This window comes from Lynx canadensis, chromosome B1, assembly GCF_007474595.2.
Source record: "Lynx canadensis isolate LIC74 chromosome B1, mLynCan4.pri.v2, whole genome shotgun sequence".
Classification (NCBI taxonomy): Eukaryota; Metazoa; Chordata; class Mammalia; order Carnivora; family Felidae; genus Lynx; species Lynx canadensis.
Genome location: NC_044306.2, coordinates 128002954 through 128024337, shown reverse-complemented (window position 1 = coordinate 128024337; position 21384 = coordinate 128002954). Strand labels below are relative to the sequence as shown.

At 36.6% G+C, this 21384-nt stretch overlaps 1 protein-coding gene across 1 annotated transcript in view; it reads left to right on the top strand.

Moving 5' to 3' along the window:
* The first annotated feature begins 770 nt into the window (after window positions 1-770).
* LOC116738029 (glutamate receptor ionotropic, delta-2-like) overlaps window positions 771-21384 on the top strand; it is a 115466-nt gene continuing 94852 nt past the window's right edge. Inside the window, exon 1 of the mRNA XM_032592936.1 lies at window positions 771-939. The gene's annotated coding sequence lies outside the window, so the exon portion shown is untranslated. The remainder of the gene's footprint in view (window positions 940-21384) is intronic.

Below are 21384 nucleotides of genomic sequence, written 5' to 3'. Positions count from 1 at the left end.
GGTAGTGTTAATTATTTTTCTTCAGTGAGAGTTTGATTTACAACATTCATTTAGAATATAGGTCACATGCAGGGGCACCTGGGTGACTCAGTCGGTTAAGCCTTGGACTTTGGCTCAGGTCATGATCTCAGGGTTCCTGAGTGGGAGCCCCACATCAGGCTCTGCACTGACGGCTCTGAGCCTGGAGACTGCTTTGCATTCTGTGTCTCCCTCTCTCTCTGTCCTACTCCACTCACACTCTGTCTTTCTCTCTCTCTCAAAAATAAAATAAAACACATTTAAAAAGATAGAATATAGATCACATGCAAGGAGACAATACCTATATCGAGTGAGTAGAAAAACCTACCTGGCTAGGAAGCCTAATAACCTCGTGTTAGAAGCCAATATCTCTCATAATAACTAAAAAAGTGTAACTTCCAGGTCCCCAAAGAGACAAGTCCAATTACAAGAATTACTGTACTCAGAGAAGCTCAAAGACTGGCTTATTTTCATATATTTATTGTTTTCCCAGTCCAGATGAGATTTACTACTATAAGCTATGTTGCCTGGAAACATAAACAACATTCTAACTTTATCTCATTTCCAAGAGAACAGAGCTTTAAATTAGCCAAAAGCCAAATTCTCATTCAGAATATGTATGTAGAAATATAGGTCCTACCATGTTTTTATACAACTAAATATACACAAATGTAATATTTTTTACCTTGTCTGTATAACTTAAAATTCCAAACTTAAATCCTATTGTCTGCTTTTATTCTCCATATTTTCACAGGTAAAATATGGAAATTATGCGTTTGTATGGGATGCAGCTGTATTGGAATATGTGGCTATCAATGACCCAGATTGTTCATTTTACACCATTGGAAACACCGTTGCTGATCGGGGATATGGAATTGCATTGCAACATGGCAGTCCTTACAGGGATGTTTTTTCACAAAGGTAAGATTTGTGTGTGGTCCAAATAAGGAGAGACAAAAAAATAGAAAAAGAAAATCTACTTGATTACCCATTTAGTTTTATTACATTTTGTTTTCTTTGTTTGGAAAAGCATAATAAACAACAATAATAAAAGGTAGTTATAAATGTTATTAAATGACACATTCATTTCCTAAAGCATGTACTGATGTATTATTTTTTCCATAAAAAGGGAGAAATATTGCTGCATATGACTGGTTTTACTCTTTAAAAATTGATATGCAAAAGAAAGCAGTATGTTAATAATTTTTTTAGAACTTAATTAGCAGTTTAGTCTCTGAATTTTTAAGGACTAAGTGTTGTAGCAAAATGAATTCATTCCTATGAATACTAAACCATAAAGTAAACTTCAGGACAAAGTTAAATGTACTTAGGACCAGTCTGATGTACTGAAGCACATAATGATAGGATCTTTCCATCTGAATTTCACAAAGGAAAAGAATAAGAATTTTAGACTCCCTCACTTGGCATCAAAGTATATGAGACTTTGTCACGGAATTAAGGAGATGGTAAATTAAGAAATTATATTCATCCTCAAATTCAAGTTTTCTTTTATAATTTTTTTTAAAAGAAAAGATTTTGAAATGTGTATTTTAGATTAACAGTGTGTATTAAAAGACCTGGGCCTGAGAGGCACTCCCAAAGATCACTGCATTTCATTCTATCTACTATCAAACAAGTGTGGACCTAAGAGATTGCAGTAGCTTTTGGGTAGAAGTATATTTCATTTGACATTGATACTGCATTTTGTTTATTTTCTAGATATTTTGCTACCTATTTTCTAAAAACCAATGCCAGACCAAGAGGGCAGTACCAGGTAGTACTATGGCCCCAAATTTCAAACTATCTGGGTTGCATTCCTCCAGATTTTAGGATAACAAAAAGCTAGGTATTTTCATTAAAAAAACAAAAACAAAAACAAAATTAAGTCAGGAGTCCAGAATTGATGTCCAAACTCTCCCATCAGCTGACAAAAAATCTAGGCCTCTCTCCTTATCTACAGAAGAGGAAGTTTGACAAACTCCAAGGTCTGTGTTAGACAGCTTTTCTGTGTAATAAACAAGCCCCAGAGTACCAGTGACTTTTTGCATTCATGAAACATAAGGCTGTGATTGGGTGGTCTGCAGCGGGCTGCAGGTCAACTTCTCATTCCAGGGCCAGGTTGGAGACGTGGCCCTATCTGGGACAACCTGTTTTCACAGCAATGAGAAGTTGCAGAAGGGGCTGCCAGAAACCTGCAGTGCTGCTTGTGCTTTTTAATTGGTTGTGGCATATACCACATCTGCCACAAACCACTCAAGAAAAAGAGTCTCATGGCCAAGCCCAGAATCGACGGGGGTGGGGAACTGTACTTCACATAAAGGGAAGAAAGAAGTAAATAATTATGACCAAACATACAACCTACCAGTGGCCCCTTATGGCTCTGAAAATGTCAAAAATGACAAAAATGAAATAAGAATAAGTTAGGAGGTAAAGTACTTATGTATAAAAAATGATTAATCAGTTAAAACACCTTTATTGATGAGTAGATTCTAAGGGGAACAAACTGGAAATCAGTTATGCTGTAGAGATCTTACCTGGAAGACACTTACAGTCTAGTTGGAGATTCATGGCCCATGCACATGAAACAATGAACAATAGAGACATTTCTAGAACTGTGTGCTGACATTTACATATATACAGTATCAGTATTGCATCTTTATATTGCACTAAGTTGTGTAGCTGAGATATTGAAAGAATTGAATACTATACAGAATGAAGAGTTAATCAAAGGAAACATGAATGGAAGTTCTCCAGAAAAGGTGAGCTCTGAATTTGACCTTGAAGGATTAGTAGAGAATAGTTAAGCTGAAAGGAAAACATAGATAATTCTTGGAGAAATGATGAAGACAACAGGGTAGAAGTAGGAGAGAGGAGAATATGTTGAGAAGCAACAAGGGCAGCAAGTTAATTTGAAAGGAAATTCGAAGTTTGGAAGTCGTATTGTAGACCACAAGCAGCTGTGAAAACCTATAGGCCATTCTAGAGCCCGGGGGGAAAATGAAGCAGGGGTATTTAAGGCAGGGTTAATCTAGTTTTGAGCTGAAGGATGGATTAGGATTGACAAAACTAGAGCAAACCTGGAAGCATGAGACAAGGAAGGCATAGTTCATAACTGGGCAATGGAGAATGAGGAGGAAGGAACAAATAGAAGAGATACTTAAAAAAAAAATTAATGTTTATTTTTTAGAGAGACAGAGACAGAATGTGAGTGGGTTGGGGCAGAGTGAGAGGGAGATACTCCAGCCTGCAAGCTATCAGCACAGAGCCTGACACGGGGCTCTGACTCACGAGCTGTGAGATCATGACCTGAGCTAAAGTCAGACTCTCAACCAACTGAGCCACCCAGGTGCCCCTAGAAGAGATACTTCTAAGCAAAGAGGCACACCGTTGTTTTTACTAATTTAGAAGTAGGATGGAAAGCGTAATAGAATGAAGGAGATGCCGAGGTTTATGAAAAGTCTAATGGATACTTACCATGAACCATGTAGTTGAGAAAAGGATTATTTATTCCATAGTTGTAGTTAATTGGGCTTTTCTTTTTGTTTCCCGAACTGATTTCTGGGTCTTTTATGCAAAAGAAGAAGCCAATAAAATCAATACACAAACATAATGGCAACTAAAGAAATAGTTAATAAATCACACTAAGTGTTCCATTTCTTATTATCCCTGTGGCGCTTTACCTAAGAGAGATTTTTAATTCCGAGAAAATACAATCCAGTGAACTGCTGAAAAACAATACTAAGCATTGAGCATTATTTTTCCTTTGATTTGCATTATGGATGTTGGCAATTTAAATTGTCCCTTTCTGTGGAGCTCCTAAATAATGACCTATGTATCCTGGTTTCCTGGACATCTGAAAGAAGAGAGATCTAGGAAAGAAACATGATCTACGACTGTTGATGTGCCAATGCATCCTTTTATACACATGTGCCACATTAATCTATTACCCTAACTCCCTCCCTGAATTCAGAAAATATGTGCATTCATTCTCTTGTGCTGTGGCCATTAGGGAAAAGATATCTCTTTTTTATTAACTGATTTAAAAAATTATAGACCATAAAATTTAATCATTGTAGTACACCTTAGAAATTATTATAAACAACTTTAATACATCAACTTATCCTGGGCTCTTGATTATGCTAGATTACTGATTGCTACTGTAATTATTTTCAATGAAAATGATAGCATTCAGGGTGATTTTTATATGAAGTAAATGCTAATTTCTTCTCAGGTATCTATACACCTATACCATGACTTATAAGATACCAAAGTATTCAAATATGTAATAAATATTAATATCTAATAAATATTATATATTGATATAGTAACTACATATATTATGCACTATCTGCCAAGAATCTTATGTGCTTCTATACTTTAATGACACTTCAAAACAATCATATGAAATGCTCATTTGCTTATTGTATGTTTGCATATTAGTGCACAACTCTTATACTACAAGTGAATGTGCTGAATGGATGGCCTGAGCTTTGGCAAATGTTAGGTTAAGCATCAGAAACACAGGCTATAGGGATCTACTCACTTTACAATTGTATGATTGTAGACACATTCAGGAATGACTGTTAAGGACCAGTAAATGCTACAGTATATATAATCATAGAATCAGATTGAGGAGTTTTGTTTCCTTGTCTGCACAAATAATAGATAACTTGGCAGCAGAAGCTGAAGTATTTATGCAATCTCATCAGGCCAGAGTTCTAGTGGGTGAGTGATGTTTGCAGTGAATTCTCTGACACCATTTCATCAAATGCCTATGTGGCCCTTGTCTTGTAATAGGTCTTTGTGTACAAAAATTATTTAGTCAAAAGCTGTTACATTAAAAACATTTAAGAGTAGAAGAGAGCTGAATTTTTCAGTGATATTATTATTCTTTTAATAAAATAAACTCCAGTGTTGATTTCAGAATCTTAACCATTCATAAGACTAAAAAATGATTTAAAAATATTTATTGAGCATTTAGTATGAGCTCATCTCTGTTCTCAAATCTTAGCAGATACCAAGGAGTAATTAATTCATAAGTTTAATGTTATACTTCATCAATAAAAAAAAGTCCCTTTTTTGCCTATTGGCTTCTATCTCTAAACTTTAGGAATGAACCACCTAGTCACACAAAAACAAGGACATATTTCAAATTGTATGGAGAATGATTTTGTTGGATTCATGATATCGGTACAGATGCATAAATAATATTTCAATCTAGTCACAGAATTTCAGAATTTTTACAAACGGAATAATCGGTAGTTCCCTTTTTATCAACGATGGAACTAGTTCAAAGGCATAAATTACTTACTCAGAATCACAAAAAGCAATAAAGCTAGAAAATTTTCAAGAACCCTAATTCCATGTCCAGTTTTCTCATCATCATGCACCCTATCTTCCCTCAACTTTCTTCTAAAAGCATATAAAAATAATACTATATTATGTTTACATGTGCCAAATTTTGAGTAGCAAAATGTAGTCTGCAAAATGTAGCAATCTGTGAGGTAAGTACTAGTATTATCCTTAATTTATAGACACAGAAGCTGAGACATAATGAGGTAACATAATTTGTCCTAGTTCACAAAGCCATTGAGTATGAGAGCTGAGATTCAAATCGAAACAGTATGGCTCCAAAAATTGTCATAGACGTTTAACAATCTGTGTTTTAAATAAATACTTACAGATTGCCCTTTCTCTCTCTGCCCGCCTTCCTCTCCCTCTTGGGGGCACAGAATAGCATTAATCATAATCCTTGACACATGACATACTTTCATTTTTGGTCCATAAATGACCACTTTTATTTGTTTAATTACTTTTAATTTTCTTGAATATAGCCTCTTTTTTGTTGTTGTTTCTTCCCTTTGCATTGTTAACTGTTAGAATATCTGTGCTTCACTTTGTTTTTGTTTTTACCAGTGCCCTAATTTCCAGAATAGCCTGAATAGGCCAGGCATAATTTTTTTGAACTGAAGTATAGTGTAATTGACATACGATATTATATTAGTTTCAGATGTACTAAAAATGATTCTACATTTATGTGCATTATAAAATGCTAACCACAGTAAGCATAGTTACCACCTGTCACCATACAATGTTATTACAATATTATTGACTATATGCCCTTTGCTACACTTTCCATCCCAATAACTTATTTATTTTATAACTAAAAGTTTGTACCTCTTCAACCCCTTTACCTGTTTCACCCATCATTCCACCCACATCCCCTCTGGCAATCACCAGTTCATTCTTTTTATTTATGAGTCTATTTCTGTTTTGTCTTATTTGTTTTGTTTTTTTTTAGATTCCACATGTAAGTGATAGCATATGGCTTTTGTCTTTTCTCTGTCCAACTTACTTCCTTTTGTATAATAGCCTCTAAGTCTATGCATGTTGTCACAAATGGCAAGATTCCATTCTTTTTTATGGCTGAGTAATATTTATATATATATATATATATATATATATATATATATATATATCTCCACCCCATCATCTTTATCCATCTATCAATGACCACTTAGGCTTCTTCTACATCTTGGATATTTTAAATAATGCTGCAGTGAACATAGGGGTGCATATGTCTTTTTGAATTTAATGTTTTTCTTTGCTTTGGTGAAATACCCACAAGTGGAATGGCTGGGTTGTAGGGTATTTCTATTTTTAATTTTTTGAGAAACCTCCATACTGTTTTCCACAGTGGCTGAACAAGTTTACATTCCCACCAACAGTGCTTTCTCTACATCCTTTCTAGCATTTGTTGTTTCTTGACATTTTGATACTAGCCACTCTGACAGGTATGAAGTGCTATTTCATTGTGGTTTTGATTTACATTTACCTGATGATGAGTGATGTTGAGCATCTTGTCATGTCTGTTGGCCATTTGTATGTCTTCTTTTAAATAATGTCCGTTCAGGTCCTCTTCCCATTTTTTAATCAAATTATTTAGTGTTCAGTTGTATGGGTTCTTTATATATTTCGAATACCCTTATCAGGTATAGCATTTGCAAATATATTTTCCCATTTAGTAAGTAGCCATGTTGTTTTGTTTTTCCTTCATTGGAAGGCTTTTTAGTTTAATGTAGTTCCAGGTTTGTTTGTTTGTTTTTACTCTTGTTGCCCTTGCTTGAGGAGACAGATCCAAAAACAAACAAGCAACCAAAAAATTGCTAAGACTGATTACCCAAGAGTTTACTGACTATGTTTTTCTTTTAGGATTTTTATGGTTTCATGTCTTACATTTAGGTTTTTCATTATTTGGGTTCATGTTTGTATATAGTATGAGAAAGTGGTTGTGTTTCATTGTTTTGCATGTAGCTGTCCAGTTTTTCCAGCACTATTTATTGAAGACATTATCTTTTCCCCATTGTACATTCTTTCCCCTATTGTAGATTTATTAACCATACATGCATAGGTTTATTTCTGGGCCCTCTGTTATGTTCCATTGCCCTGTGTGTCTATTTTTGTGCCAGCACCATACTATTTTGCTTACTAAAGATATGTAGTATAGTTTGAAATCTGGGAGTGTGATACCTCCAACCTTGTTCTTTCTCAAGAGTGCTTTGGCTGTTTGGGGTCTTTTGTGATTCCTTATAAGTTATAGGATTATTTGTTTTGTGAAAAATGCTATTGGCATTTTGGGAGATTGCATCAAATCTGTACACTGTTTTGGGTAGTGTGAACATTTTAACAATATTAATTTTCCAATCTCTGTATGTGCTATATCTTTCCATTTGTGCCATGTTCAATTTGTTTCATCGGTTTCTTATAGTTTTCAGAGTATAAGTCTTTCACCTCCTTGGCTAAATTTATTCCTAAGTATTTTATTCTTTTTGATGCAATTGCATATGAAATTATTGCCTTAATTTTCTTTTTGCTAGTTCATTATTAGTGTTCAAAAATGCTAAATATTTGTGTATGGTGATTTTGTATCTTCAGAATGCATTTATTAGTTCTATTAGTTTTTTAGTGGAATCTTTTTTTTATTTTTTGTGATGTTTATATTTATTTTTAAGAGAGAGAGAGAGAGAGAGAGAGAGAGAGAGAGAGAGACAGTGTGAACCAGGGAGGGCCAGAAGAGAGGGAGACACAGAATCCAAAGCAGGCTCCAGGCTCTGAGCCAGCAGCACAGAGCCCAACGTAGGGCTTGAACTCACAAGCTATGAGATCATGGCCTGAGCTGAATTAACTGACTGAGCCACCCAGGCACCCTTTTAGTGGAATCTTTAGGGTTTCAACATGTAGTATTGTGTCATCTGCCAAAAGTGACAGTTTTACTTTGCTTTACCAATTTGAATGCTTCTTTTTTCTTTTCCTTGTCTGATTGTTGTTTGGATTCAGAAAAACCACATTAGATCTTTTTCTGTCTTAATATTTCTTACAGTTTACTTCTTGGGTCCTGCCTCATGTTGGTAAGCCCCTTGAGTTCAGGCATATGTCTCTACATCTCTAGTGGCTACCTTTGTGCAAGCATAGAGTAATCATTTAACAAATATTTGATGAATGAACAAAAGATCTACCTAACTTTTTGATCAAAGATTATCCCATTTACTTATATTCTAATAAATTAAATACCTATTCTTTGTGTTTGTTAGGAAAGAGAAAGAAAGAAAGAAAGAAAGAAAGAAAGAAAGAAAGAAGAGGGAGGAAGGAAAGAAGGAAGAAAGGAAGGAAGGAAAAGAGGGAGGAAGGGAGGGAGGGAGGAAGGAAGGAAAAGTCTTCTATTTTCTGTTACCATAATAATTTTTTTTTCTTTCTGGCTTTCTCCAATTATTCATATAATGAGTAATAAAAACTTAGAAGAAAAAAGAAAATAAACAGAGCACATGTCCACCTTTCTTTCCAGCTCCCTGCTATTAAGAACTTATATACTTTCATTCCCACAAGGAAGGTAGGAAATATTCCTTTAACTTGAAAGCTTAGAGCCCTAATCCTTTTATTCACCAATAAGAATGAGGTACTCTTAAACCACTTTGTTCCGTTTTCAGGAAGAGAAAAAAAGCTGATTGCCCAGCTAGCAATTCCAAAATTAACCTCTGCACTCAGAAGGCTGGAAGGAGCTCTCACATAGACACTTATAACCGGAAGTTAAAGAATTGTTTTCCCTTTGGGTATACATAATATATACAGTCTCTGGGCTCTGAGAGTAGGAGTGACATTATCAAGATACATGTGTAAATATTTAGCAATATGAATTTATACATTACACTGGTATGGATAATAAATGTTGAAAAATTTTAGAGAAAAAGAGATCATTGCTGAGTAGAATAGAGCTATTTTACTAGACTTGAGCTAGAAAGCTTCAAGAATAAGTAGAATTTGGATATGGGGACAAGTCTAGGTGAGATACTCAGGAAAACATGAGGAAAGTATCAAAACGAAAAAGTCACCGCATGTTGAAAGACAATGAGGAGGAATAATTTGGTTGAAGAGGATAGTGACAGGTGAATAGAAGCAGAGAAGCTAACAGAAAGTGTGCTACACCAGAGTACTGAAGACAGCTGCTATTTATGAACTACGTATGTGCTAAACATTTGATATGTCTCATGTAGTATTTACCACAACTCTGTAAATTGGGCATTTATTAATTTTTTTTTTTTTGCATTTTATAAATCTGAGGAAATTGAGACTCAGGTAAGTATCCTACCAAAGTCACACAATAATTACAAATGGAACTAGGACTCAAGCCCAGGCTGGGGCTTATGTCCTCACTCAGGACCCCACACCAGCTCCATGAGGCTCTGAGGAGAATATCTGGACACAGGAGTATTTGAGGAATCCAAGGTGTTGGGTTAAACAAGACAAAGCTTAATTGAGAAAAGCCATTTACAAGACTTTTGTAGTATTCCAGCTGTGAAGTGGGGAGAGTATTCTCAGATTGAGGAGAAAAGATTAGAAAAAAAAAGATATCGTTTGAAGAGGGGTAGAGAGGACTTGGTGGCAATCAGAGGAGTGCATATAATCCAGGAATCTGAAAGGGAGACAATGTGCAGGTTCAAGTGGTCACAACAGCTTTCTCTTGTATTCTCCTTCCAATTCTTATTCTTCTTTTTTGACCATTTATTGCAAGTGTTGCATCAGCTCAGTTTCACCTCTGGGTAAAATCAACTGGAAAAACGATTTCTAGATTATTTTTTAAAAATGTAAGTCACTACCCAGTGCATATTTATTTTAAACAGCCTTCCAGCTTACAGACTTTCATTCTACAGTTGCTCAAATTACATTTACATATCCCTAGTGGTAGTCTTCTGTCTCACACATCAGGTACTGTTTTTAAAAATAAAAAAGTAAATAAATTTTACAAAATACATTCACACACACCACTGAAACCAACTGGTTTCATCACATCCACATTTTCTGTTCTGGATCAAGAAAACAAGATAATTTAGATGGTCATGTTTATACAAAGTAAGAAAGAAAAATGTTTCAGGGGATGCAAAACAAAAGCGAGAGAGGGCATGAAAGATTCACTGTCAAATAGAGACTAAAGTAGAATAAAATAATAATATACATTTGTACATGCGTTTTCATTTAAAATAACAACATACTTTAACTAATAAAGTGTTAAAGGAAATTATTGTCTCTTCTCATATTATATGCATTTATTAAATAAGGATTAGCCTCTGGAAACCATAAAATAATATACTATTCCTATTTCAGAGCTATCCCTTTTAAAACATTTATTTTAAACCTAGAATTTCGAATTTATGGAACTTTGGCAAAAGAGAAAAAATGAAGTAGCTGCTTAGTCAGTGATTTTTTTCTGTTTCCTGAATCTGCATAAATCTATTTTTGTGCGTAATATTCTCTGGACTTTACCCATCACCCTGACTGCTGCTTCTGGTGGAAAACCTAAGTAATTCACATTTGCTTCAGTGTTTGGCCTATGTAAATGAGAGTATAAGTACAATTGGTGATATTTCCCATATGGAGATACTTCAAAAATATTCATCATTTGGGCACCATATGATTAGAGGTTAGTTTTATTAATCTCGTAAAGCAGTAGCCAAATTTTAAGAAAATTACCAGCCTTTACTCTCAAGAAGCAGACAGCATTCTTAAGGCTGAACATAAACCCAACCATCAGATAGTGCAATCCCATGGAGTAGATTTTGAAGCGTTGCAAGATTCTATTTTCCTTGCACTTACGTCACACAGCATTTGGGGAATACTTCATCCAAGGTACAAGAGTAGCCCTTATGAACAAGCGTCTTTATTAGAATTTTCTGAAAAAAAGTACTGAGGCACAGGGAAGATAAATGACTAGTGCAAAGCGCAGAGCAATATTTCAGCTGGATAATGAGCCCATGACATTAGACCAAGCTGCTTTGCAAGAAATCTGATCAGTCCTTCATTATTTTGTAAGATTTGGGCTGTTTCTAGATCTCAGGAAGTATTGTTTCATTCAAAAAGCAGTTGTTTTACAAAAAGCATAGTTATTATAGTGGCATAAATTAGGTGTGACTAAAGGCTGAATTTTTTTTTTTTAATTTTTTTTTCAACGTTTATTTATTTTTGGGACAGAGAGAGACAGAGCATGAACGGGGGAGGGGCAGAGAGAGAGGGAGACACAGAATCGGAAACAGGCTCCAGGCTCCGAGCCATCAGCCCAGAGCCCGACGCGGGGCTCGAACTCACGGACCGCGAGATCGTGACCTGACTGAAGTCGGACGCTCAACCGACTGCGCCACCCAGGCGCCCCTAAAGGCTGAATTTTTAACAAAACACTTAAGAACTTAAAATTGGAAATGTGTATTGCACTTGAAAGCACACATACGCGCACACATGTGTGCACACACACGCGCACCTGAGAAGCAATTATAAGCCTCTCAAAAATACTCTATCCCATTATACTTACGTCATACTTTCCCATTCAAAACACTCATCTTATGCACCAGACTTAGCCCCAACATATTTTTTCACAGGGAAAATTTGATGTCATTGAAGATAATCAAAGAATGTGGTGCTTTTTTATAGACCCGTAAAATATTGTAAGAATAACAATGTGGGAATAAGCACGTGGGCTTGCATGATAATTACCTTGATAGAAGGAACAACCATAGAATATGAGACATGAATATGACCTCAGCATGCATTTAGAATTCCCTTATTTTACAAATGTGAAACTAAGAAGAGAAGTTGGATGACCTGCCCAGACTTTAAATTTAGATCAGGAAAAACAAACAAACAAAAAAAAAAAACTTAGGTCGGAACATGCCCTGGGGACCACAAATCCAGGCTCTCAGTCCAGGGTTCCACCCCCACCCTGTTCTGCCAATCTCTATGTTAAAAAATCAGTTTTTTATCCTTAGAATTCATTACTAAAATAAATGTTTTCAGAAGCATAGCTATATCTTCTATAAAGGAGCAGAAATATTAGTAAATATGTTAAACAGAGTCATAAACATGAATAGAACACCTGTTTAAAAGGTGGCGCAGTCGGTTAAGCGTCCGACTTCAGCCAGGTCACGATCTCGCGGTCCGTGAGTTCGAGCCCCGCGTCAGGCTCTGGGCTGATGGCTCGGAGCCTGGAGCCTGTTTCCGATCCTGTGTCTCCCTCTCTCTCTGCCCCTCCCCCGTTCATGCTCTGTCTCTCTCTGTCCCAAAAATAAATAAACTTAAAAAAAAAAATTGTCATTTTTGGAGCACCTGGGTAACTCAGTTGGTTAAGCTTCTGACTTCAGCTCAGGTCATGATCTCACAGCTTGTGAGTTCCCCAGGCTCTGTGCTAACAGCATGGAGCCTGGAGCCTGCTTCAGATTCTGTGTCTCCCTCCCTCTTTGCCCCTCACCACTCATGCTCCGTCTCTGTCCCTCTCCCTCAAAAATAAATAAAAATGAAAAAATAAATAAAAATTGTCATTACTTTATAGACATATAGAAAAAGTAGCACAAATAATAGAGTGCTATGGATTGTGTTATCCCAATTTATGGAGAAACTACACTGTAGCCTAAAAGAATAGTTAACAATCATTGAAGATTTCCTGTGTGCCAGGTACTGTTCCAAGTGCCCTAACCATATGGCCATTGAATCTTTACAATAAACTTTTGAGGTAAATACTATGATTCACCTCATTTTACAGATGAGGAAACCGAGTCAAGGAAAATATTTTCAGTTTCCAAGGTCATAAAGCTAATAAATAGCAGAGCCAGGCTTGAACCCATGCTGTCCAACGTTATGCAATGAGAGTTCCTCCTGCTATAAATAAGTCTAAGCTCATGCACCAGTGTTCACTAGAATAACAAGCTTCCAAATTGTCTTCAGGCCCGCTCAAGTAGCCACCTTCTTCTCTGCTAAAATGCCTATGGGCAATTCAGGTGATTTTCAGAAACTTAAACATCATGCCAACAGCCAAAGTCCTCCTTTATACTGAGGTGGCAGATCCATTTGAAATTGAAGCTGTCTTATATCAGCTGATCAGAAGTAAACAATAAATGTATTGAAAATAGAAAGCTGTGGAAGATACTGCAGTTATTTTCCCTCTCTTTCCTTGTTTTGCTACAAACAGCTCAAGCCTGTACTAAACTGTAGTGATGTATGTCACTTTTTTATTCATTTCTTGTGTTTATACCTTGACATGTCCAATATGTTCTAAATTCTTAGCTTGAAAAGAAGAGCAAATCTATCTTATTCCTCCTTTTTAATCTTCTGTAGACATATTATTCATATTTATTAGGTGTTCAATAAATTCTTGTTAAATGTTTGAGGGGAAAATAGTCCTGTTCTCCCTTCTGATTACTAAGGCAAGCAACATATTAGAGAATAAGATTCATGTTTATTCATTTAATCAACAAATATTTGTTGAGGAGCTACTTAGTACTTCATACTATTTTGTTTTTCTAGAGAAAAAAATAGAGAACAAGTTTGACAGGGTTATTGCTTTCCTGGAGCTTACATTATACTGGAGAGTTGGAGGAGAAAACATGCAATAAATAAGACAACAAGTAAGATAATTTCACATTGAAAAACATGCAATATAGAAAATGCAAGTGGGACAGAGAATAAAGATGGATCAGTGTTGGGATGGGTCACAAAAGATTCTTCTGAGGAAGCAACATTTGATTACAATCTTGAATGTAAAATGTGGGTAAAGAGTATTCTATGCATAGGCAACAGCAAATGTAAAAGCTCTGAAATGAAAACCAGCTTGGGAGTGTTTAAAGAATGGCAAGGAGTCCAGCATGGCACAGAGTGAACAAACAAGAGAGTGGTGTGAAAGGAAATGAAAGAGTTAGTCAGGCCCAGATGTGTTGTATGGTAGAAACTTGAAAAACATAATACAAACTGTAGATTCTTCCTCAATAACAAAGGCAAGCTTTTGGAAGTTTTTAAAAGAGGCATATTTGTTACCTCTAACTGTTAAGGTAGAGAAGGAATATGGTAGAAAAGAGGGAGGGCAATAGAAGCAGTGAGCAAGAGTAAATGTGGGAAGATCATTTAGGAAGCTAGCTCCATAATCAAGCGAAGAAGCAATAATGGCTAGGTCTAGGGCGGTATAATTAAGATGGCGAAAAGTGACAAGTTCCAGTCTCTCGTAGCTATAAAACTTATAGGACTGGCAAGTGATATGGATGTGATGGTAAATAGAGGATTCAAGATAACTTTTTCTTCTGAACAAATAAGTGTATGGTGATTCCACTATCTGAGTTGGTCAAGCATGGTCAGAAACAGGTTAAGAGCCAGGGGAATTAAGACTTTGGCCTGGGTTTGGTAAACTTGGCATTTTTATTAGACAGGAACTTAAATATATAAATGTGAAATTTAGGATAGAAATCAATATAATAAGAGTTACAATTTGATAGGTAGAAGGGGCTAGTTATATGAAACGTGGGCTCTGGTTGCAGGACATTGGCCAAAAACCAAGTTCCTTCCATGTCTCTACTCATCCATCCTTGGTGAGTAAGATGGGCCTGTCCTCAGGCTGACCTGCCTTGTGACAAGAAGATGCTTACAGCAGCAACAGGGGCGATGTGCTCCCCTGTTTCCATTAAGGAGAAGAAAATGAGAGTTCTCTCTCCTCTAAAGCGTGAATATAAATCTGTCTCTTCAGCTTAATTAGTTCATTGTAGGTCCTATGTGTACCCCTGGCCTGAGCAGACGCCATGAGAATATACACTTACAGTTCAAGCCGTCAGTCTATGGTGTGGAAGAGATATTGAAGAGTCCACTACAATGTCCCTTACAGCAAATCTGAAAGAGGAATTCATAGGTATTAGAGAATATAAGGAACAAAGGAGGAAGAATAATACCCATAATAATACTATCATTTATGGCACATTTATTGTTACTCCTCTAAAGATTTCCATAGACTAACTCTTTAAATCCTCACAACACCCGAAGAGATAGGTGCTAGTACAACTTCTCAAGCTACAGTTAACAAGTGGCTAACCCGGGATTTGAACCCTCACTCCAGAAGGCATACTGTAAACCAATACACTCTGACTAAAGGATGAAAATTGAAAGAGGGATGATACGATATACCCAGTTGGAAAGTTATAAATAGGAACATGGGGATGAGGGTGGTATGGAAAGGGAGAATGTGCTATTGGTTTTGCACACACTGAATTTGTGGTGACATCAAGAGGTCTATCTGAAAACTACCGAAAGTATGACACTAGAGAGGGGTAAGTTGGGGGAGAGAGACACAGATTTAGGATTTATCAATACAAAGTTACAAAGGCGGGGGGAATCAAGAGAAAATATGTGCAGTGAGAAGAGAGCCCAGCACCAAGAACTGATATTACAGGAAAAACAGGAAGAGGCATTAGTCAAGAAATGCCTGGGAAAGTACATAATAAGTAATGACCGTAAATCTCACAATTTCTATATCCTCAGGATCTAGAGCAATCGTTGCAACAGAGTTGATGCTTGATAGCTATTTCGCTTTTGTTGTTGTTGTTGTTGATCTGGGTTTTGTGAAAGCTGTTTCTTAAAAAAATTCATGAACTGCTGTTCTGGACTGCCTCAGCTCTGTTGTGGTTTACTCTGACTCAGTGGTTCTCAAACTTGAGCCAGTATGAGCATCACCTGGCAGGGCTGCTGAAACACAGATTGCTAGGGCCCGGCCCCAGAGTTCCTGATTATGTGAACATAATTTGCATTTCTAGCAAGTTCCAGATGAAGTCGAATGCTGCTGATTTGGAGTCCACACTTTGAGAGCCACTGCTCTAATACATGGTCTTGACTTCCTTGCTACTTACTGTTCTCACTCTCTCCCAGCATCCATTTTCCTGCTTCTTGTCCTTGTTTTCAATATCTTGATCTTCATACTCAATCGTGTATGGATTATTCTCAATCTATATTACCTCTTTTAATTCTTGTAAAACATCATGAAAGGAAGGATTATTGTACCTCATTATAGATTAAGTAACTAAGGTTTAGTGAGGATAATGGGGAAAAATATTTTAGTATTGATTCTATGAACCTAAATTTTACAGGGCTAAGCAGTTAAAGTTATGTCCTTTTGCACTTTTTCCTCAATTCCACTTGTCTAATTTCTTCCACCTCATCAACCATGAGATCTTCAACAACTAACATCACTTTCCATAACTGCTATATAGACGGTATCACATTATTTTTCAAATCCTTTTGTGGTGGTAGTTGTTCTTTTTGTGTCTATAGAATCCTTATAATCAGTTTCTCTGTAACCTGATCTAGTCTCAAACGGTTCTTTGTCTATGGGGGTCTTAAAAAAATGGTATTAACTAGTGTAATGGATAGAAGTCTTTGAGGTTTTTACCTCAACCTACTTTCTACTTGGCCATTATTGTTATACCAGTAAAATATATATTTCTTTTATTTTATTAGCAAAACAATTCCTTGAAAGTAGAAACTTTGTCTCTCATCACTATATCTCTGGCTTTCATGGAGGGTGAAGAAAAATTTACAAATAAAATAAGTTGCTGTTTTTTTGTTTCTTCATTTTGTATTGTTTTGTTTTGGCCTAAAGAAAGAATCAAGTTTCCTACTATATCCTCAAGGCTATATTCTTTTTTATATATTTTTTTTAATTTACATCTAAGTTAGTTACCATATAGTGCAACAATGATTTCAGGACTAGATTCCTTAATTCCTGTACCCATTTAGCCCATCCCTCCACCCACAACCCTTCTAGCAACCCTCAGTTTATTCTCTATATTTAAGAGTCTCATGTTTTCTCCCCCTCCCTGTTTCTTTATTATTTTTGCTTCCCTTCCCTTATGTTCGTCTGTTTTGTATCCTAAATTTCTCATATGAGTGAAGTCATATGAAGTTTGTCTTTCTCTGACTGACTAATTTCACTTAGCATAATACCTTCTAGTTCCATCCACGTAGTTACAAATAGCAAGATTTCATTCTTTTTGATTGCCGAGTAATATTCCATTGTATATATATACCACATCTTCTTTATCCATTCATCCATTGATGGACATTTGGACTCTTTCCATACTTTGGCTATTGTCAATAGTGCTGCTATAAACATCGGGGTGCATGTGCCCCTTTGAAACAGTTATACCTGTACCCTTGGATAAAAACCTAGTAGTGCAATTGTTGGGTCATAGGGTAGTTATATTTTTAATTTTTTGAGGAACCTCCATAGTGTTTTCCAGAGTGGCTGCACCAGTTTGCATTACCGTCAGCAATGCAAAAGAGATCCTCTTTCACCGCATCCTCTCCAACATCTATTGTTGCCTGAGTTGTGAATGTTAAGGCTATATTCTTAGTGGCTTCCCCTACATTACATTATAAAGTCTATAGGACCTTTGTTAACTTAAAATCCAAGAATCATAAAGGGAAGCAAAAATAATATGAAAACAAGGAGGGGAACAAAATGTAAGAGACTCTTAAATACAGAGAACAAACTGAAGGTTGCTAGAGGGGTTGTGGGTGGGGTAATTGGCTAAATGGGTAAGGAGCATTAAGGAAGACACTTGTAGGGATGAGCACTGGGTGTTATACATAGGGGATGAATCACTGGAATCTACTCCTGAAATCATTATTGCACTATATGCTAACTAACTTGGATGTACATTATAAATAAATAAATAAATAAATAAATAAAATCCAAGAATCATAGATTCTTGAAACTAAACAGTAACTGTCTTTTGTTTCATAGCCAGTCTTATCCAGGTCACTTTAGAAAAACACAGTGCCTGAGCAGAGAGCTGAGTGAGCTATAATCATGTAGTTACATGCTGGCAGCGTTTAGATTACAAAGTCCAGATTTCCCTACTATCAATCTTGTGTACTTCGTTCTATACCATGAACTAACAACCCTAAAATCCTAGTCCACCTCCTAGATTCTAAGACGTCCAAAGTTGAAGTAGATGTAAGTTTTGAATCAGATATTATGCAGACAAATAGAAAAACAGAAGAGATAAAAAGACTCCTACAAGACTCTTCTTGTCTGGTCTCTCTCCATTTTGCCACTCTTCCCCAGGAACTGCATTCCAAGGCACTGGCCTGCTCAGGGTGACTGCTTCTGCCTCAGGGCTTCATTCTGGCATTCATGTTTCCTCTGGCTGACTCCTGCTCAGCTTCCCACCTCAGTTTAAATAACCTTTCCATGTGAAGTGACTGGTGAAAGTCCAGTCATTGTTATTGCCAGCTTCCAGTACCTTTCCACAGACAGATACCAGCTCCAAGAAGATGTACACCAGCCCACTGTCAAGTGAGAAAAGAGAGAAAGAAGGACAATGTAGTCAGACGTTAACTCAATGAATTCAGTTCAAACAAACTTTATTTTGGGGGCGCCTGAGTGGCTCAGTCAGTTAAGAGTCCAACTTCAGTTCAGGTCATGATCTCACAGCTGGTGAGTTTGAGCCCCCTGTCTGGCTCTGTGCTGACAGCTCAGAGCCTGGAGCCTGCTTCGAATTCTGTGTCTCCCACTGTCTCTACCCCTCTGTCTTCTCTTTAAAAAAATTTTTTTTTAAAAAACAACTATATTTTATTCTGACTTTATAGCTGTCTTGTATGTGGAGAATTAAATATCTTTTCATTCAGGAAATTAGTAAAGAACTTCTTAATGCCCTTCCTTAATGAAACAAAAATTGAGCAACCTCAATCAAATCCCCTAAATATGTTGTTCTTTTCCTGAATTCTAAAAGTCTTGGAATTGCATATGCCTTATTCAGAATTACTGTGGAGTGTGGAGGAATAGAGAAGAGAAGGAGGAACCAAGAAACATGAGTATGTAAGCAACTTGCTCTAGAAGGAAGTCTTGCTTGCTTTGTTAAGCACCTCAGTGCTTGATGTAGAGTTTGAAACACACGAGTTTCTCAGCTGATGCTGCTGACTCTTCTTTCAAATTCCTTATATTAAAAACGTAAGTCCTTCGGGATGGTTTATGCAAAATTCTGTGTCCTACTTTAAGAACTTTTTTGACCTTTGTGCATGTAGAAAAATCTAAAAAATAAATGAGAAAGTAGCCTGTTCAAAAAGAAGCTTTTGAACAAATGTTCAAGCAAAGCTTTTCTGTGTTATCATTGATTAAAATAAAAAGAGTAACAAACTAAAAGCTTTAAAAGGAGTTGTCCCTTTAAACCTTTTATATACACACTACAAAAATATTCTATTCTGAAACAAAGGCTTGTAGAGACACCTTAACTAAATACAAAAATGGTCAGGCCCTGGGTCTTACTCATGGGAAGCTGACCATTTGAGGGTCTCAAATAGCCATTGTGACCACCATCTATAAAATCATTTCTCTGAAAGCTGGCTACCTCTAAGGTACAGATTCTGCATAATCTCACAAAACATGGTAGGGAAATCCCTTTAGGAAAGATTTAAATAATGGGCCATTGCACAGCACTTTTAAAGTTTCTCACATCCTTTGCCAACATTGAATATCTATCTTAACAACCAGTTAGTTGATGTGTTCCCACAGGTTAGAATGTTCTTTTTCTTCGCCACCAAAAATGACCTTATGTACATAGCCAGTTTTGCAGGTAGCACACGGGATTCATTCTTTTGATTAACACAGGATTTCCAGTTCGGAACTGTTGAAATGCACAGGAAGTGTTCTAAAAGGATTTGGTTACTTCGTGTAGCGTGAACTTATACACAGCAGATAGGCTACAGAATGAAACACCCGGTAAAGAGCATATTTGAATTCATAAGCTTTCCTTTCTTCTTTAGTTTTACCCTTTGGAAATCCATGCAACTGCTTTTAGGCAGAACATGTAATGTGGAGCCTTGCATTACCTCAATATTCCCATTTGTATGCCTATTTTGATACATCCACACCACAGGACCGATATGAAAAATAAGTTTAAACATGCAATAAAAATTTTATGGTCAACCTAAAAGGGAAATTTCTACTGAAACCAATGTAATCAACCCTATATAGTGTTCTTACTGTGTTTCAAGTTAGTGTAAATTGATTTGAAAAGAGAAAGAAAAAACAAACTAGCAATACTTCATTTCATTCAACATGTATTTATTTACCACCTACTATGTGCCAGACAGTCTATGAGACAGTGGATTTAGAGCTATGAATTACATATAACCCCAGTCTCCAAGCTGTCTAGTCTCTAGGAGGGAAGGCAAACAAATGAATAGGCTATTTTCTGTTCAATGTGATATGTGTTCTGGGAACAGAAGGAATCAGTATAGAACCCATATGAAAAGTATCGGGAAGGCTTCCTAGTGGAATTGATCTGAACAGACAATTTAAAATCTTTTTAATTTTTTTTTTGAGAGAGACAGAGCACGAGTCAGGGAGGGGCAGAGAGAGAGGGAGACACAGAATCCAAAGCAGCTCCAAGCTCTGAGCTTTCAGCACAGAGCCCAATGCAGGGCTCGAACTCATGGACCTGGAGATCATGACCTGAGCCAAAGTCAGACACTTAACCAGCTGAGCTACCCAGGCGCCCCTGAACAGACAATTTAAAGAGCAAAGTTGGTGAGGGTTGATGGGGGCTGGTAGGGAGGAGAGGGTGGGTGATGGGTATTGAGGAGGGCACCTTTTGGGATGAGCACTGGGTGTTGTATGGAAACCAATTTGACAATAAACTTCATATATTGAAAAAAATAAAAAATAAAAAAATAAAGAGCAAAGTTGATTGATGTTGTGGGCTGAATTGTGCCCCTAAAATTCGTATGCTGCAGTTCTAACCCCCAGTACCTCCAAATGTGAATTGGAAATAGCATCTTTAATGAAGTAATTAAGACTAACTGAGGTCATTAGGGCAAGCCCAATTCAATCTGACTGATGTCCTCATAAGAAGAGGAATTAGGACTCAGATACACACAGGAAAGACCATGTGAAGACACAGGGAGAGGACAAAAGCCATCTACAAGCCAAAGAGAGGGGCCTCAGAAGAACTTAGCCCTGCCCTGCTGATAGCTTGATCTAGGATTTCTAGCCTTCAGAACTGGAGGAAAATAAAT